A 19,183-nucleotide genomic window follows, 5' to 3' on the forward strand; every position below is an offset into this window, starting at 1 on the left:
ATACATACGATAATATCATATATTATGCCAAACGGTACAAATACGATAAAATATTAGTAGGTGGAAAATGCATAAAACCACAGTGTGAATTTCTATTCAACTAAAAATAAGCAAGCTCAAATAGTTTTTCAAATAATTGTTTAGTTCTAAAATAATTCATAATTATGTGTTATAATATTTTTGAAGTGAAAACTTCTTTAGCGGCGCTGTGCACTTTTTGTGATGGGGAAAAAATGTTAAACTCGTAACAGGTGTCACGTGACCGTAAGACGTAAGACGGACACGTGACCTGATCGAAAAAATGTTACAATGTCATTGAGTTTTTCTTTATTGATTTAAATGCCATCTAGTGAATTTCCCTCTAACTGGTACTAATATAACTCGAGTACTAACAGTGATGTGCTTAGGGTGTCAAGTAATGCGACGAAATATCGCTAGATGGCGTTAACCTCAATTATTCATAGTGCTGCAGACATTTTGCACTAGTCATTGAGTTTTCACTTCTGCCGGCACTCCCGGAGTGCAACACGTTGTTTTTTTTTTTTTTTTCAAATATATTTCATCAATACGACCAGACTGTCAGATAATCAGTTTTGCTTAGACATTTGCTTAGAACGTTTCTTAATTGTTACTAATGATCGTAGTAGGGGTTTTAGGGAAAATGGGTTCTTTTTCTGAATGGCTTATTTGTCAATGTCAGGGCAGCAGTGACGCTTGCGTCTGCTCCTGATAGCTCTGTTGTTTCGTTTTATTGGTTACGCTTTCCTTCTGACTGATGTATGTGCGATATTTTTGTTACTAATCGACCGTGAAAAATTTTGGCTTATACACTTATTATAGTGCTTTTCACTTCGCTAAAACTATAACAAAATCGGTTTTGGAAGGATTTTTATTATTCATAATATATTAGTGACCATATACAGCCAGTACACATCTGTTTGATCTATTTCGAAACGATCCAACCTCTAGGGTTAAGTGGCGGTATATAATAAAGCTATTCCGCTCTCTCAAAGTGATTTTGGCGCAGCAGTTAGCTGCAGTGTCTCGTAAATAACCGTTGACAAACGGGCCTACACCAACTCAGAGTGGCTACAAGTCAGTGAAAATGGCTAGAATGCCTTCATTATATCCTCTAGCGAACATTATTCCCTACTACATATTATTAAATATACGGGAGATGGTCATAAGTTTTGAGTAATAAAAAAATACTAATGGCCTAATCAGAATATGATACTGATAACCATAGGTATATTTTTTATAACCTACTAAGTAAAGTGTATGTCGATATATTTTAAATTACGATGATAAAAAACCCTTGATGTTCACGTTAAATAACATATTGCTTTATTATATAATACTATTTCACATATACGCTCTATACTAAAGTACGGACAAATAAAACAATTATTATGATATAATTCTACTTATATTATAAATAATTCTTTTTTTTTATTTTGGTGTACAAAAAAAAACAAAAATCATTGATTCGTTCAAATCGATCGATCAAATAAATCGCATTAAATGTATAATTGATTCATTTAAACTCTATTTCCCAAAATATATACAGCAATGTACAAATAGGGGACTTAATGCCAAATGGCGTTCTCTACCAATCAACCATAGGGCCAAACAGAGATACATACAATTGGTGCAGACACAGAAGTATATTAATTAATCAGAATAAAAAAAAAAAAGCAAATTATACTTTTAAACTACATACTCGTAGGTATATTACATAAATTATAATCTTAATAATAAGTTCGATCTGACCTACGATTTACAAGAACTTCACCACCAAACCCGTAACCTTTTTAGCCTGTCCATATGATTGGTTGGACACATAAATCGGATACTATCACTAACACATGCGAACAGCGCACCAAGATTGGATCGGGTCCGACAGGTAACGGGACTGCACAATTCAAAGGTTGGAATTGAGAATCTCGTCTAGTGCTTGCCTTACACCGGGACATAAGTGCGACGCGACGGAAAAGCGGTTCGGTACATACCGATATTCAAGCAGGTTCACTTGATTATTACATGCAAAGAGCCACTAACATTCATACCAATACTCTTAAGTGTATTCACTTTGACTTGAATGCCTAGTTACTTTGAACACAGCGGACGCTTTGACCCATGTAGTGAGGCCATTGCAAACTTACATTTAGACATCAGTTAACATGGTATCTAAATGATGCCAGGCCGCGTAGCCAAGATGCCGATGGCTTACGCTCCGTAGCGATCGAAACGCAACTGTCACTGTCGCACTAATATGGAAGAGTGATAGAGAGACACAATGCTTTTCGTTGTCGAAGTGATAGCGATTGTAACCTTGGCTAGGCTGGCAGTACATGTACAGTACGAGCGAAATGCACGCGCGAATGATCAGTATGGCCAAGCGACACAAAGCGACGCTTCTGCAGCAATTGGGTAATTAATACCGTATTAATTTATTTTAAAACTATTCGACAGTTGGGCTATCCGTATGCTCGTGATTTTCGTGAAGAGACTTGGGGAGACCACATGTCCTCTATTTGTCATTTTATTAGTCACACGCCCGGCAATATTCTGCGAAATAACTCGACGGCTGCCGCGGCGAGATTGCTTCTCAGTTTACTGCCCCTTCCGAAGCCCGAAGCAGAGAAAAAGTTGTAAATTTGCCGCCAAATCGTGCATTTATACAACCCAGCTGACCCCAAATGCTTTCTTAGCCCCGAACCGTAATACGACCTTAAAAAACTGACCCCATTCAGTTGTTCAATTTGTAATGATATCGATCCACTTTACCTATACTGTATGTAAAAATTCTGTATAAATGTTCATTTTTATTTTACTATTTTTGTACTCTTTAATTATCAATTATAATATATTGAAATACTGACCACACATCACAATATTCGTACTTAAAACATGTAGTATCTACTTATTATTATTTTTTTACAAATAAGCCCGGGGGGTTCAAATAGCCTTACACAATGTTACCTTATTGTCCGATTGCAGTATTAAGAAGTTAAAACTACTGATCCACTTATTTTAAGTTTGATGCAAAAGATTATAAAGTTAGAAAGTAACTGATTTTATATTTATTTCATATATTTGGACTTTTCCTACAAAACGAAACGAAACTCTTCTACTAAAAGGAATTTAATAGAATTTTACATTTTGCCTTGAAATTAATCACGATAAAAAGTCATATTTTCAATTCTCATTAATATCTCTTTTCGTACGAAAAAAATGCGCCAAATTATTATCCGAGCCATGCCCATTAGCAAATTGTGTAATTTTCTTTTTTCAAGTTTCTGTTAGCCCACGAGAAAATTGCTTTGGCCTCGCGCAGGTCGCCTCTTAAAGGGGAATCATGAAAATGGACTTTATTCCAATCGGATTACGCTTCCAGCTATTTGAACTATACAATTTGATTGGACCTCGTTTTATTGTAATCTTCATTATGGATAATTGACAACTCGATACAGCTAAGATGAATAGCAGCAGTCAAAAGAAATTAATTAACAAAACATACCTATAATTTATACTCGCCAAATGATAGGAACACACATATTTAAACCTATAATAATAATATACCTAATATACCTACGCGTTTTTTACTAAATTTTCCTTTTATATGTGATCAAATATGTTTTTTACTGGCTTTTATTACATTTTTATTGAATTTTTTTGTGGAAAAGTTACCTACACATTAATGCGACACTTCGCAAAGGGATTCATGACCGCGAAAATGTAACTATGTACAAAGCTAGCCAACAAAGAATGATCGAATGACAGAAGGAAATGATCACACGGAGTAAAACGCGCTCACAAGCGTCTATCACAACTAACGCACGCCCACCACCCTCGCCCGTCTCGTCCGTCTCCTCACAAGCGTCATCGGGCGATGAATTTGCCACTGCGCCCGATACCAGCGAGTCGAGCGACGAGTGCGGGCCGCCGCCGCCGCCGCCACGACCACCAGCGCGACGCGGGCGGCCACCGCTGCCGGCACGCTTGGGGCCTGCGGGACATCATGCTCCGCCCACGGTTCCCGCTGCCGGTGGTGTAGTGCGTCGCATGCGATGGTCTCAAACAATGAATGAGAACGTCATGCGCGCCTACTATGGGGCTACAGAGGGGGGAACCGACTTATGCGCGTACCGTGTCCGAATGCTTCCACTGTTTCAGGCCCTCGAACCAACCATCGACGTGACTGCGCTACGGCTATCGGATCAGGTGCGAGTCATCCAGCGGCTAAAGCGGTTGGATGACTCGACACTTGATCGGCTTCGTCTGGAGGCTCTCTCTACTCGCGCAGCTTCCACCTCGGTGCGAGACCCGCCCGCCACATCGCCGGATCCGGTGCCGGCACCCGACCAGGCACCGGAGGCCCCGCGGGTAGATCTCTGTGCCGACGAGGAGGAGTTCGCGCAGAGTGTGAGTAGTACAGCCAATGAGCAACTGAGGAGGACTTTGGATGAGGCGATTACGCAGTATCGCTCCACACCCAATACTAGGCCACGATTACCACGTTTGCCTATGAATAGACACAATCTAGCGCTAATGGGAGCCCTAAACGCTTTACTAGAGCCATATTTGCGGACTAGTAAAGATTTAGATGATACGCACGCGATCATGTATTGCGGAGCCATCGCGGCGTGCCGTGTTGCACGAGTCAAGTTTCCGGACTCTGAACGTGCACCTAGGACCGCCGGGGGTGCCCCCGCATGGCAAATACGGATCGAGCGACGTATCAGCTCTTTTAGGACTCTTATCGCAAAGCTGATCTGCTTCAGGGGGGGCAACAATCGCCCCCGAGTAATGCGCTTTGTAAACCAGGCATTCGCGGGGACGGATATCAGGCCCCGCGACTACATGGCCAACATTACGGAGCGCATCGACTTTCTAAAGCAGAAAGTCTATGCATGGGCAAACCGTATTCGCCGCTACAGAGAGCGTGTGGACCGATTCCAGCAGAACCGTCTTTTCCAGAGTGACCAAAGGAAGATGTACCGAAAGTGGGAGGAAACCAACCCTCGTGCGTCCGACTCGCAGCCACCGGAGGCTACTGTCATGAATGACTTCTGGCGTAGCATCTGGTCAGTGCCTGTCGGACACACCGAGGGGAGTTGGATGAGTGTTGTCGAGCGTGAGTGCGAGTCCATCGAACCTATGGGGGCAGTCACCATCAGCCCCGATGACGTAAGTTGTGCCATTCGCACGGCCCAGAACTGGAAAAGTCCTGGGCCGGATGGATTGCACAACTTCTGGCTAAAATGGTTGCGATGCTCACACTCCTGCTTGGCAGCACAATTTCAACAAGCCCTCGAGCTTGGTTCTCCCCCACCTTCCTTAACAACTGGTGTCACCTTCCTGCTCTATAAGTCCGGTAGTACCACGGAAGCGAAGAACTACAGACCCATCACATGCTTGCCTACACTCTACAAGCTCCTTACATCCATTTTGAGAGCAAAAATCAACGCGCACATTGTCGCAAACAATATTTTGGCCTCTGCTCAAAATGGATGTAGGGTTGGGTCCCGTGGTACTAAAGAGCTCCTCCTCATAGACATGACCATCTGCCAACAAATCCGGCGGAACAGGGGGGCCCTCTCAGCAGCCTGGATTGACTACAAGAAGGCCTATGATTCGGTGCCTCACTCATGGCTGGAGAGGGTCTTAGAGCTGTATAAAGTTGATACAGCTTTAAGAGCCTTTCTAAGCGCGTGTATGAGGCAATGGACCACAGTCCTTCGTCAACCAGGAGGCGGGGATGGGAGCCCTGGCCCGCAGGATTTTATAAGGATTGAGCGAGGAATATTTCAGGGTGATAGTCTGAGTCCTCTGTGGTTCTGCCTAGCTCTGAATCCTCTCAGTACCTTGCTGAAGGATTTAGAACTAGGTTGCCGGCTTCGGAGAGGGGGTGAAGTCATTTCTCACCTTCTGTACATGGATGATCTCAAATTATTTGCACCAAATAGCCAAGACTTAATGGAGCTACTGAAAACTACCGAAGTCTTCAGTAATGCCATCAACATGGAGTTTGGTGTCGATACATGTGCGGTTATGCATGTACAGCGGGGGAAAGTTGTAAATTCAACAAATTTACAACTTTCTGAGACAATGTCTTTCAGATCCATCTCTGAATCAGAAACCTATAAATACCTTGGCATGTCACAGTCGTTGGGTATTGAGGAAGAGGGTATTAGACGGTCGGTGAAGGAGCGCTTTTTCAGTCGGCTCACAAAAGTACTCAACAGTCTTTTGTCAGGAGGCAACAAAGTGCGCGCCTTCAACGCCTGGGTAATGCCTCTACTCACATACTCCTTTGGCATACTAAGGTGGACTCAGACCGAGCTGGATGCCCTGGATCGGAGGGTCCGACAGCTGCTCACCACTCACCGTATGTTGCACCCACGCTCGTCTGTTATGAGATTGTACATCCCACGGAAATGTGGAGGTCGCGGCTTTCTAAACGCCAAAAATCTCCACAACCGTGAGGTGTACAATCTCAGGAATTATTTCCTCAACAACGAGTGTGGGATGCATCGTGATGTGGTGGCAGCTGACAAGGGCCTCACGCCGCTCTCCTTGGCGAACGAGAACTGGCGCAAACCTGTAGTACTAAGCACCGAGGACCGCAAGGCGGTATGGAAGGATAAGCAGCTACACGGGCGGTTCTACAAGGCCCTCACGGGACCCGATGTGGACTTGCTCGCGTCGGTGAACTGGTTACGATTCGGGGACCTCTTCGGAGAAACCGAGGGTTTTGCCTGTGCAATTGCGGACGAAGTGATGATGACGAACAACTATCGGAAATATATCCTGAAGGACGGTACGGTCGACATTTGTCGGGCATGCCGCCGTCCCGGAGAGTCACTCAGGCATATTATCTCCGGTTGTTCTCATCTTGCTAACGGCGAGTACTTGCACAGACATAACCTCGTAGCCAGAATTATTCACCAGCAGCTTGCCCTCCTATACGGCCTTGTGGACCGCGAAGTGCCGTACTACAAGTACTCACCTGCGCCAGTTCTCGAAAATGGTCGTGCCACGCTCTATTGGGATCGATCTATCATCACTGACAGGACTATTGTAGCCAATAAGCCTGACATCGTGCTGATAGATCGATCGCAGCGCCGGACCGTGCTCGTCGACGTCACCATCCCCCATGATGAGAATCTCGTGAAGGCCGAGAAGGACAAGTCCAGCAAGTACCTAGACTTAGCCCACGAGATAACCGCTATGTGGGATGTTGACTCGACGATCATTGTTCCTATAGTCGTGTCAGCGAACGGTCTCATAGCGAAGAGTCTCGACCAACACCTAGAGAGACTCTCGCTGGGTGGTTGGATCAAGGGTCAGATGCAGAAGGCGGTAATTTTGGACACGGCGCGTATAGTACGTCGATTCCTCACTCTGCGGCCCTGACCACCGGCAGCTTGGACCCTGCCCCGCTGCCGGCGGCACCCTAGGTTAGGTTTTTTATAATGTGTTTATATATTTTTGTTATGTTTTGTAAGTGTTTTTATATTTTACTTTTATACTCACATTGTAAAACCCTAACCTAAGACCCTAATTGAATAAAAAGATAAAATATACCTAAATAGGGAAATAAATTCAATATTTGGTAGAATGAGTAAACTATTAAACTTAACAGAAGACAAGTCTCTAATTTCATTTTTGTAGGTATAATAGCAAAGCATGTAACTTGTTGCAAGATGTGTGATGAGATCTGACAATCTTGGATGGGTGCCAGGGTGAGGAGTTCTTTTCTCTCGTCGCTACCAAACTTTCACAAGCTTCGATTGCTGTTTAACGAATTGTTAACAAGGACACTGTGCTCTATTTTAAATTTGCTCCGGTCGTATTATAGCTTGGCATCATTCCGTATTCAAGGTTCGTTTTTTTTTTTTTCAAACAACTCCTCTCTGTAAAGTTTCATGGGTACGAGTAATACCTATACAATAAGTAGGAAGGAAAATGGAATATTTTTAATAAGTAGTTTTTCAAACTTCTAAACCGATACAAACCACAAATAGCTATTTAGTTTACGAAGGTACGTAAATCAATTGAAACGATACATAGGATGCATCATAATCATCCGAAAGCAAACTTATTTTAGATTCATTTAACCAATACAAACAGCATACCTACCTAATAATCTCTACCCAAATCACACAATCCGTTTAATACCTAAAGAGATCTGAAGTGCTCACAGACAGATTTTAATAGACCACGGCTATCGTACCAAGAGCGTAGCGTACAATTCAAAAGAATTACTCGAAAGCGAGCAAAACAGTTTGACAAAAGGACTAAAGGAATTCATATTTGCTACTGTTCCCTCTCACGGGCACGGAATTTAAATGAACTTTGGCCAACAACAATGACACCGTAGTCTTTGTTCCATGAACAATACATTTTACCGGTGGAATTAAAACCTGCGAACAAAAGAGTACAAATTCATAATGCAGCATGCAGCGGTCGGGCCGCGGGCCACGATTACGGCCGCCGGGCTCCACCCGCGTCCAGCCCCGGCCCGGCCGCCGCGACCCGACGACACCGCAGAATGCATTGTGTTGTGACAAACCTTCATCTGAATATTACGCAACTTTGAAATCCTAGTTTGAACTGTTCACCAAATTTCATTTTCAACTACGTACAGTCAGCATCAAAAGTAGTGGATAAAACAACGAATCCACCAAAAGTATATGCCACCCCGGAATACTTTTCCAGATAGACATGGATATCTACAGTTCTAGATTATCCGACGTCCCATACAGAGTTTAGATTCTCGTTAACAATGTTAGCCAATGGTTATCCATATTATGTTTTTAATTTCACATGCATAACCTATAAGTAAATACTGTTTGATCATTGTGACCTCAATAGTAATACAATTGTTTTAAGGAATCTTTTTTTCTTTGCTTTACAAATACTTGAATTTCAAATAAGTTAGGTGCATTTCGTTGTTACAAAAAGCTAACGGCGCCCAATGGGTTAAGTTAACTAGTATGTACTTATATATATACCTAAGGTATGGTACTAAGTATTGTTGTGAGCTTGTCTAATTTTAAAATTTAGTACCTACAACGTAATCAGAGTAGTTTAGCTAATCAAGAGTTAATTACTCGTAAACCAAATTCTTTTAATTGCAGATATGTATAATATATAGGGTCCCTTATTAAGCTACATTTATTTTTAAATGAACTAGGTAAAGATTTTTCAAGTGTTTGAATGCAAGATTTATTTAATTTAAAACAATGCAAGTCATGCTTTATTTGAATATTCTAGTTAAAGATTTTCCATACTAACCACCTTTTATGGCTCATCGCTTATGTTGTTAGGGCGAGTTAGAGTTTGAACCTTTTATGACTTGAGTTTTTGTATTTTTCGATTTTCGATGACTAACCTAACCTAACCTAACATACGAAAATGGTTAAGTAGGTATGGTCTAGAACTGGTAAATCAAATAACAGTTAGGAAAATTATAATTAAATTTACCCGTGACTCCAGTGCTACTACCGAAGTATATCCACCGGTTAATTTTAGAAAATAAGGTCAAAAGGCTACCCCGCTGATTCCAGATTTAATTAAGCCCGCTTTGATAGTTCCTATAGCGTCATACTTCGGCGAAATATAGCAAGGAAGCTTACACAGATAATCTCTTCAGATCATCACTGGTAAGAATATAAAAAGTTTATATTCACCTGACAGGCTTAGAAAGGTTTTCTTTATTGTTTAAAATGTGTATTTGATTTTCTTTTGGCCTATTTTAGATTTTTATGTAAATAAACTATAATTTTTACTAAACAGCCCACCGCCAACATGAAAAAAAATTCGGTGTGCATGTCTCCCCGTTGGGACTGTATTTTGAGCTTACGAGATGGACTAGTAGGTACTTATCACTAGTAGGAAGTGTAAATAAAGTAAAATAGATTTTTGATTTATATTAAACTGGTAGCGTTTGACAGCTTACAGAAAGTTACTTTTCGACCGAGCTTATGGTTTGTTTTCCATTTGGTCTGAGAAATGTGAATAAAATGGGCATGACACTTTTTACTTTGCCTAGCTTCGCGTGGCAAATTCCCGCAGCCGAAATGTTTGTGGTAAATAAATTAATTAATGGACATAAAGTTATAATTCCAACTAAAAAATAATGTATGCCATTCGAAATGCTAAGTGTTGTTTATGTTCATTTTTGAACACCAAACCCTGTACAGGGTAATATGTAATATAACTTGCTATGTTGCCAGTTCATTACACTTTGGTCATCTTTTCAGCTAAACCTGAACGAGTTTCGATAACAAAGTAAATTTTCGCAAGTCATTGACATGATGCAAACTCTGCGTATGACTGTGCTTTTGATATTCAGCCCCTTTTCTGAGCATGAAAGGATTCAAAGCGGCGTGAAAAGGCGCTTCTTTCGTTGTCATGAATCAGTAGCTCGCTGTTCTTACAGTTTACTTGTTTGCTCAGTGCTTCTAATCAACAATTAGGGATAAAATGTTATATAATTACGCTTGTAGAAAACGACTAACAAAAAGAAGTAATGAGAAGTACAAAACAAAACTAGTACAAAAAAGTATTAGAATAATGAAAGGTAGTTCTTTCCTTATGGTCATTAAGTTTGTTTACTGTTTGTTTACTCATTGTCCTAACATTTCTAAGTCAAAGACTTGGGTAAACAGTTTCTAACTTTTGCATTATCTAGAATAACATTAATAGGCTTTCGGGAGAGCAAACGTTCCAGTTCCGCGAGCAATAAAAACAAAACGGAATAACAAAGGATGTCCGCAAGTATTGGCCGCGGAGGCACGAGCCGCGCCGACGACAGCCTCTTATCAGATGAAACATGTTATTTTTCTGCAAGAAACCGCAAAACTTGAGCCGGACAGCTTGTAGCTGTAGCCGACGCGAATACGAAACGCCTTTAAATATCCAATGTGATGTTGCAAGCAAAAAACTATACTTATTTTTCTTTTCAAACATTTTAGTTTGGTATTAATTGGTACCTATTATTTAATTAGTTATCTACATTGCTAAATCATATTCTCCGGAATAAGAATCCGCAATTAGGATATATTGTTTTTCTAACTGGACTTTTTTATACATATATATTCATCCAAGAAAAACATATTTTTTTTACTTTGCCTTACTGCACTGTATAAATGCAAATAATATTTTTCTTCAGTGACTAATAACGTACTTATTCAATTATAAGCTCGACTGAAAAGGTTTCTTGTTTGGACATTTTCTCGGTGTGCTCGAGCCGGGCTAGGTCGCCGGCTGGAGCCATCTTTTGACGTTGCGCCTGCAGATCCCCGTTCACTTGAAACTTGCTCCATTCAGCCGACGCGATGCTCACTCCGCTACTCAAACTCAAAAGACTATTGAATTGAATCCTTTCTAAATATTATATTTATGTAAGTCAATTTGTCTCGAACTTATTTAATAAAATCATTGGTCTATTCCTGCAACGTATGTACCTCCTCCTATATATTAGGTACCTTCTTCCTCACGATATCCCTTTTTGCCACGGCTCCTGGGAGCCTGGGGTTCGCTTGGCAACTAATCCCGGGAATTGGCGTAGGCACTAGTCTTTACGAAAGCGACTGCCATACACTGATTTTAAATACACTTTAAAGTTTATTCTAAGACGCAATGTATTGCGAATTTTGTTATGTTTAAGGCGTGACAAGCAACGTCAATCACAATGATATGGCGTGACGATGGCGTCCATTGAAGATAATATTTATTTTGTATGAAAAATAGGGAGTCTAAATACTTCATAATTTTTAAAAGTTGTTGAACAAAAGTGTCACCGTTTGAGGAGTACAATCTATGTTTTAATTATTTGCTCGTGTTACAAGGCCACACCCAGTATATATTAGGTACCGTTAAAATAAAAATAGCAATATCCTCAATTTTACTTAAATATTCAATAGTCATATCACATCCAGCCAGGGTAAAACCAGAGTCATCCAAAGGCTTCCCTAATAGCCAATATCAGTAGGTACTAAAGAAAGAAAAGGCTAATCTGGCAGGTGTTACCATATTTCTACACGACTGCCCAAAAACAGGGGTGTATTGTTTTTACTTCACCTTTAGGTACCTACACCAACTCAAAAATGACAATAAAGCATCGTGCTCGCATACGTGTAACTAACTGCTTGAATAAAAATACCCATAGTAGTTTTAGTCCGGTGGCCGGCTGCATGAAACAAACCTCATCAAAAAATAGAATATACCTACCCTGTAGAGGTACCTGACATTTAGTAGCTTCCAACGCACTTGGTCGGCCTAGGCTTAACCTGGCAGATTTTGTACAAATGGCAAAAACGTTGGACAAAAATTCATCAAAAAAAACCTCATCGAAAAATAGAATGAAACTTGTATGGTAGGATACCTGACCTTGAGGACAGTAAAAAAAAATTGGTCGGCCTCACCTTAGCCTGGCAGTTTTTGCAGTCCGACCAGATTTATTGGGTCACGTGAGAGCTACAATTTACCTCATCGAAAAATAGAATGAAACAAACGGATTATAATAGCTAAAATAAGCCTGTTGACGTATGTCTTGGTCGGCCTCACCTTAACCTGGCAGTTTTTGCAGTCCGACCAAATTTATAAAAAAATCATCAAAAATTTTTTATCGAAAAATCGTATGAAACTGGTATGGTACGATGGCTGCCTTTGAGGACAGTAAAAAAAAAGTGGTCGGCCAAATCCTGTGTTGGCAGGTTCCTGTGTCCGACCAATTTTGTGGTACCACGTGAGAGCTACAATTTTACCTCATCGAAAAATAGAATGAAACAAACGGATTATAATAGCTAAAATAAGCCTGTTGACATATGTCTTGGTCGGCCTCACCTTAACCTGGCAGTTTTTGCAGTCCGACCAAATTTATAAAAAAAACATCAAAAAAATTTTATCGAAAAATCGTATGAAACTTGTATGGTACGATAGCTGCATTTGAGGACAGTAAAAAAAAAAGTGGTCGGCCAAATCCTGTGTTGGCAGGTTCCTGTGTCCGTCCAATTTTGTGGTACCACGTGAGAGCTACAATTTACCTCATCGAAAAATAGAATGAAACAAACGGATTATAATAGCTAAAATAAGCCTGTTGACGTATGTCTTGGTCGGCCTCACCTTAACATGGCAGTTTTTGCAGTCCGACCAAATTTATAAAAAAATCATCAAAAATTTTTTTATCGAAAAATCGTATGAAACTTGTATGGTACGATAGCTGCCTTTGAGGACAGTAAAAAAAAAAGTGGTCGGCCAAATCCTGTGTTGGCAGGTTCCTGTGTCCGACCAATTTTGTGGTACCACGTGAGAGCTACAATTTACCTCATCGAAAAATAGAATGTAACAAACGGATTATAATACCTAAAATAAGCCTGTTGACATATGTCTTGGTCGGCCTCACCTTAACCTGGCAGTTTTTGCAGTCCGACCAAATTTATAAAAAAAACATCAAAAAAATTTTATCGAAAAATCGTATGAAACTTGTATGGCACGATAGCTGCATTTGAGGACAGTAAAAAAAAAAGTGGTCGGCCAAATCCTGTGTTGGCAGGTTCCTGTGTCCGACCAATTTTGTGGTACCACGTGAGAGCTACAATTTACCTCATCGAAAAATAGAATGTAACAAACGGATTATAATACCTAAAATAAACCTGTTGACGTATGGCTTGGTCGGCCTCACCGTAGCCTGGCAGTTTTTGCAGTCCGACCAAATTTGTGGTACCACGTGACAGCTACAATTTACCTCATCGAAAATAGGATGAAAAAAAAACCGGATTATAATAGCTAACATAAACCTGTTGACGTATGGCTTGTTACGGACGGCTTTCATAAATTCAATGTGGCAGTGTGCGGCAGAATCCACTTGCATCAAATTTGATGCAACACATTGTGGCTGGACATTAAGAGATGAAATGTATAAGATCAAATGGTTTGAAGGACACATAACGCCTTTGCGAGTCGAAGAAATAACAATAGATAAGTCGGAGTCTGGGGAAAGTTCGTCAGACTTCGACTCCGAAGATGATTATGATTAACAGTAATTATTAACAATAAAAGGGTTATTCCCACTAGTTACCACCAAGTTTTGACATCTGATTTGACAGTGACAGCAACTCCACTATGGAGGCGCCACCTGGCGTGATAACATGTCAGTTATGCCTCCTCATTCTATCTGTAGTGGAAAAGTAGGATATACGATTCAAAACTTGTCAAAAATCGATGAAAACCTTTTTATTTTTGACATCTGTGAGACATCATCTCAACGTAAGTGTTACTCTGAAACCACGTCAGTAGTTAGAAAACGTTATTTAGATATTAGATAGATTTATGAATAAAATTTGAACTGAATGTTTTCTTTTTTTTAAAGCCCTCTAAGACCTCCATGGACTCATTTACTTATGACTTTTTTCAGTTAGCATTATTAAGTTAAGTTCAAGCTGCGAAGAAACCATATTTTCAATATAGAAATTATTATTCTTTATAAATGTGGTCGGACTGCAAAAACTGCCTGGCTAAGGTGAGGCCGACCAAGACATACGTCAACAGGCTTATTTTAGCTATTATAATCCGTTTGTTTCATTCTATTTTTCGATGAGTAAAATTGTAGCTCTCACGTGGTACCACAAAATTGGTCGGACACAGGAACCTGCCAACACAGGATTTGGCCGACCACTTTTTTTTTACTGTCCTCAAAGGCAGCTATTGTACCATACAAGTTTCATACGATTTTGCGATAAAAAAATTTGATGATTTTTGTATAAATTTGGTCGGACTGCAAAAACTGCCAGGTTAAGGTGAGGCCGACCGAGACATACGTCAACAGGCTTATTTTAGCTATTATAATCCGTTTGTTTCATTCTATTTTTCGATGAGGTAAATTGTAGCTCTCACGTGGTACCACAAAATTGGTCGGACACAGGAACCTGCCAACACAGGATTTGGCCAACCACTTTTTTTTACTGTCCTCAAAGGCAGCTATCGTACCATACAAGTTTCATACGATTTTTCGATAAAAATTTTTTGATGTTTTTTTTATAAATTTGGTCGGACTGCAAAAACTGCCAGGTTAAGGTGAGGCCGACCAAGACATACGTCAACAGGCTTATTTTAGCTATTATAATCCGTTTGTTTCATTCTATTTTTCGATGAGGTAAAATTGTAGCTCTCACGTGGTACCACAGAATTAGTCGGACACAGGAACCTGCCAACACAGGATTTGGCCGACCACTTTTTTTTTACTGTCCTCAAAGGCAGCCATCGTACCATACCAGTTTCATACGATTTTTCGATAAAAAATTTTTGATGATTTTTTTATAAATTTGGTCGGACTGCAAAAACTGCCAGGTTAAGGTGAGGCCGACCAAGACATACGTCAACAGGCTTATTTTAGCTATTATAATCCGTTTGTTTCATTCTATTTTTCGATGAGGTAAATTGTAGCTCTCACGTGACCCAATAAATCTGGTCGGACTGCAAAAACTGCCAGGCTAAGGTGAGGCCGACCAATTTTTTTTTACTGTCCTCAAGGTCAGGTATCCTACCATACAAGTTTCATTCTATTTTTCGATGAGGTTTTTTTTGATGAATTTTTGTCCAACGTTTTTGCCATTTGTACAAAATTTGCCAGGTTAAGCCTAGGCCGACCAAGTGCGTTGGAAGCTACTAAATGTCAGGTACCTCTACAGGGTAGGTATATTCTATTTTTTGATGAGGTTTGTTTCATGCAGCCGGCCACCGGACTATTTCTGATTACGCCTGCGTGGTTTTAAGGCAGGGTATCAGTAAGGTATCAGTTTTCCCACCAATGCACATGGGCAGGGAATTAGTTAAACGTGTGCCATTTGAAACTCGTGCCGAGCGCGACTATAAATAACGTGAGTTGTCCTTAATTTTATTTCACCTCCGACTGAAGTTTTATTTAATTTAGAGAGCGAAATAAACTTAAACTTTTGCTGAAAGTTGTTGGTATATGTAAATGGTGTTATCCACCAATCGCTGTAGCATCAGTTCGCAGAGCACTCTTATCTTGACGGCTATAGCTTGTTTATCGTCCGACTCTCATTTATGACTTCGTTATTTCCCTATTCTGACGACATAAAAATGTCGTCCGCAAGAATAAGTTGCTGCTTTTATCTTCTTATGTTCGTTGATAAAGGAAAATAATGAACGGACTTATTGGATCGATTGTGATTAAGACGTTGTTTGTGCCAAGTTAATTAAGTCCGCTCTTCATCAAGATCCTGTCTGCTGTTAGTTTCTAGTGTTACGACTTACTCATTGTTGTAATATAAAGTGAAATATACGCTAATTCATTTTTGAAGTTTGATTATTTGTTAGTATTATTTTCGAGAAACAACTGTCGTTTTCTTGAACATACAGCAACATAAAAGTCCGGCATCATTATATCAAAGCAATAGGGGTTATAAAAGAGCCTGTAGAAGATTTCACGCCTCAGACCGCATAGGACAGGGTGGTGCTGTTTCGTTCTCGGCTTCTATGATACGTGCATGTGTTTTCCTGCGGCCACCGCTGACCTGTTTTCATCGTGCCTCTAGGTAATAGTCTTATTATATTTTATGAAGCTCTCTTGCATGCTTGAGGGGCTGTAACGTGCGCCATGCTGATAATATATCTTTAGGCCTTATTACCCTCATACGTTGCTGTTTACGCAGGTTTTACATGTTTATTTATGGCTCGTTCGTTGCAATGTTTTGGTTTCTTATTACTAAAAGGTAGGTTAGGTATTTTTTATATTATATTTAAAATACACACCGCAGATAAACTGAACGGACACTTTAGTTAAGCTTTGACATTTTATGATTTTGCCTTTTTACAAGCTTTTATTTAACTTGCTATGTTAGTACATATGTTAGTTTGTTAGTGTGGGTCAAATTTTGGAAGCTAAATTTGACCCACTTCCCGATTTCCAATTGAGCTGAAAATTTGCGTAAATATGAAAATTAGATGGCAATGCAATATAATGATGACAGCTGTTCTGATGATGGGAGACAGGAGGTGGCCAAGGGAACTCTGTGATAAAACAACGCAAACTATTTGTATTTCGGGTGTTTAGAATTGTCTCGATGAGTATTAGTTGCCTGTGGAAGGAAAAGTAGGTACAGTCAGCGATAAAAGCCTGTACTAAAGATGACATTTTTACCAAAAACATATTTTTTTTCAAATGTTAAAAATCTTAGTAAAAAACAGTAAATTTCGATTATATTTGTAATTATTATTCAATCTACTGCTGTGAATATTAAAGTAAATTATGCGATACTGTCAGAAATGTATTAAATTAGAACATTTTAATTAAGTAAATGAAGCCTTCCAATTGTTTTGACGTTTCCAGTTGTTTTGACGACCTGCCTGGTAGTGACCCACCCTGCCTATGAAACCGATGTCCCGGGTTCAAATCCTGATAAGGGCATTTCTTCGTGTGTTGAGATATTCCTGAGGCATGGGTGTTTTCTATCTATTGAAGTATTTATAATTATTTACATATATATTATATATATCGTTGTCTAAGTACCCATAACACAAGCCTTGTTGAGCTTACTGTGGGACTTAGTCAATTTGTGTAATATTTACTTAAGTATTTATTATTTATTTGTGTACCTATGGTAAAAATTTACAACATATCATACAATTTATGCTTATATAACTGCCACGTAAGTCTAGAAAATTTATTAAAAAATAATGTTTTTCAGAACATACATGGATAAATGGTGTAACTGTTTCATAACTACTTAATGTTTCTCACCCTATTTTGAAGGGAGCTAATTTAGTCCCTTTGATCCTTGTGACGGACTGTCCCTTAGCCTCTTATTAACCCGAAAGTTAGTTTGATCTTTAACGTTAATTCAGTAAAACATTAGATCGGGTTGCCTTTGACATTCGAAACTTCAAAAGGAAACTGAAGTTCTCGAGGAAATTTAGTAACCGTGGTCTAAATACGATATAGCAGTAAATAACGTTAGTATATTTATAGGTCTATTATACCTACGCCACGAGTTGCATTATTTTTACATGATGTTCTTTTATCTAACTAACAATTGACTAAATGTACAAATACTGTAAGACATGCTTTTTCATGTCGTGGGATTATCCTTCTGATGTGAAGCTGATATGAAATAACTTTATTCGGTGCCTGTGAAAAAAGTTTGCATTCGTATACACGGTGTGGCCTGTAACACGAGCAAATAATTAAAACATAGATTGTACTCCTCAAACGGTGACACTTTTGTTCTACAACTTTTAAAAATTATGAAGTATTTAGACTCCCTATTTTTCATACAAAATAAATATTATTTTCAATGGACGCCATCGCCACGCCATATCATTGTGATTGACGTTGCTTGTCACGCCTTAAACATAACAAAATTCGCAATACATTGCGTCTTAGAATAAACTTTAAAGTGTATTAAAAATCAAACCACAAGTTATTTTTAAAAGTCGCTGAACAAATGTTGGTCAGTATGAGGAGTACAGCCTATTACAGTTTAATTTTTTGCTCATGTTACAGGCCACACTCGGTATATACTTCGTATACTTAGTACAGGGATATCTACAAAATTCAGTACCTAATAGTACACTCCTAGTTGCCCATCGGAGAACCTTATAGCTTTTCAATTGTTAAAAGAAATGTTGTATCAGAAAAATATAGTGTCACTTTAAAAAATTAGGAACCATTCGAATAATGGTGACCTTATAAAAATTTTCAAAAGTTCAAGTTAGAAGCACTAATGATTTTGTATAGTGATACTATGTTCATAAAGTATCTAGATACGTCTTGAAATCTTGTAGTCGGTTAAAAAGATATTGCAGACAGAGGGTGACACCTACTTACGCTATACTGGGTGCCCGTTGAGTAATTCACCCAGTCCGTGGGTTCACGTGACCACGAATGCGTCAATGTCAATAGAGTCGAACTTTTATTTACTTGCGACCCGTGCAAGCATACTGCCGTATTCGAACTTCAAGATATTCACAAGAGACGACACGTACTAGATACGTTATAGTTTAGATATCAACTAGTTCTCTTTTGCAGCGCAATTCGGGCAACCAATGTCACTTTTACGTTAGATAGAGTAAGATATCTATTAGATGTGAATTGGATCTCTAAGTCATATCCTGTGGAAATCGTTCAACAGTATCTCCAGAATCGCGC

This window comes from Cydia splendana, chromosome 1 (genome assembly GCF_910591565.1).
Source record: "Cydia splendana chromosome 1, ilCydSple1.2, whole genome shotgun sequence".
NCBI classification, from domain to species: Eukaryota; Metazoa; Arthropoda; class Insecta; order Lepidoptera; family Tortricidae; genus Cydia; species Cydia splendana.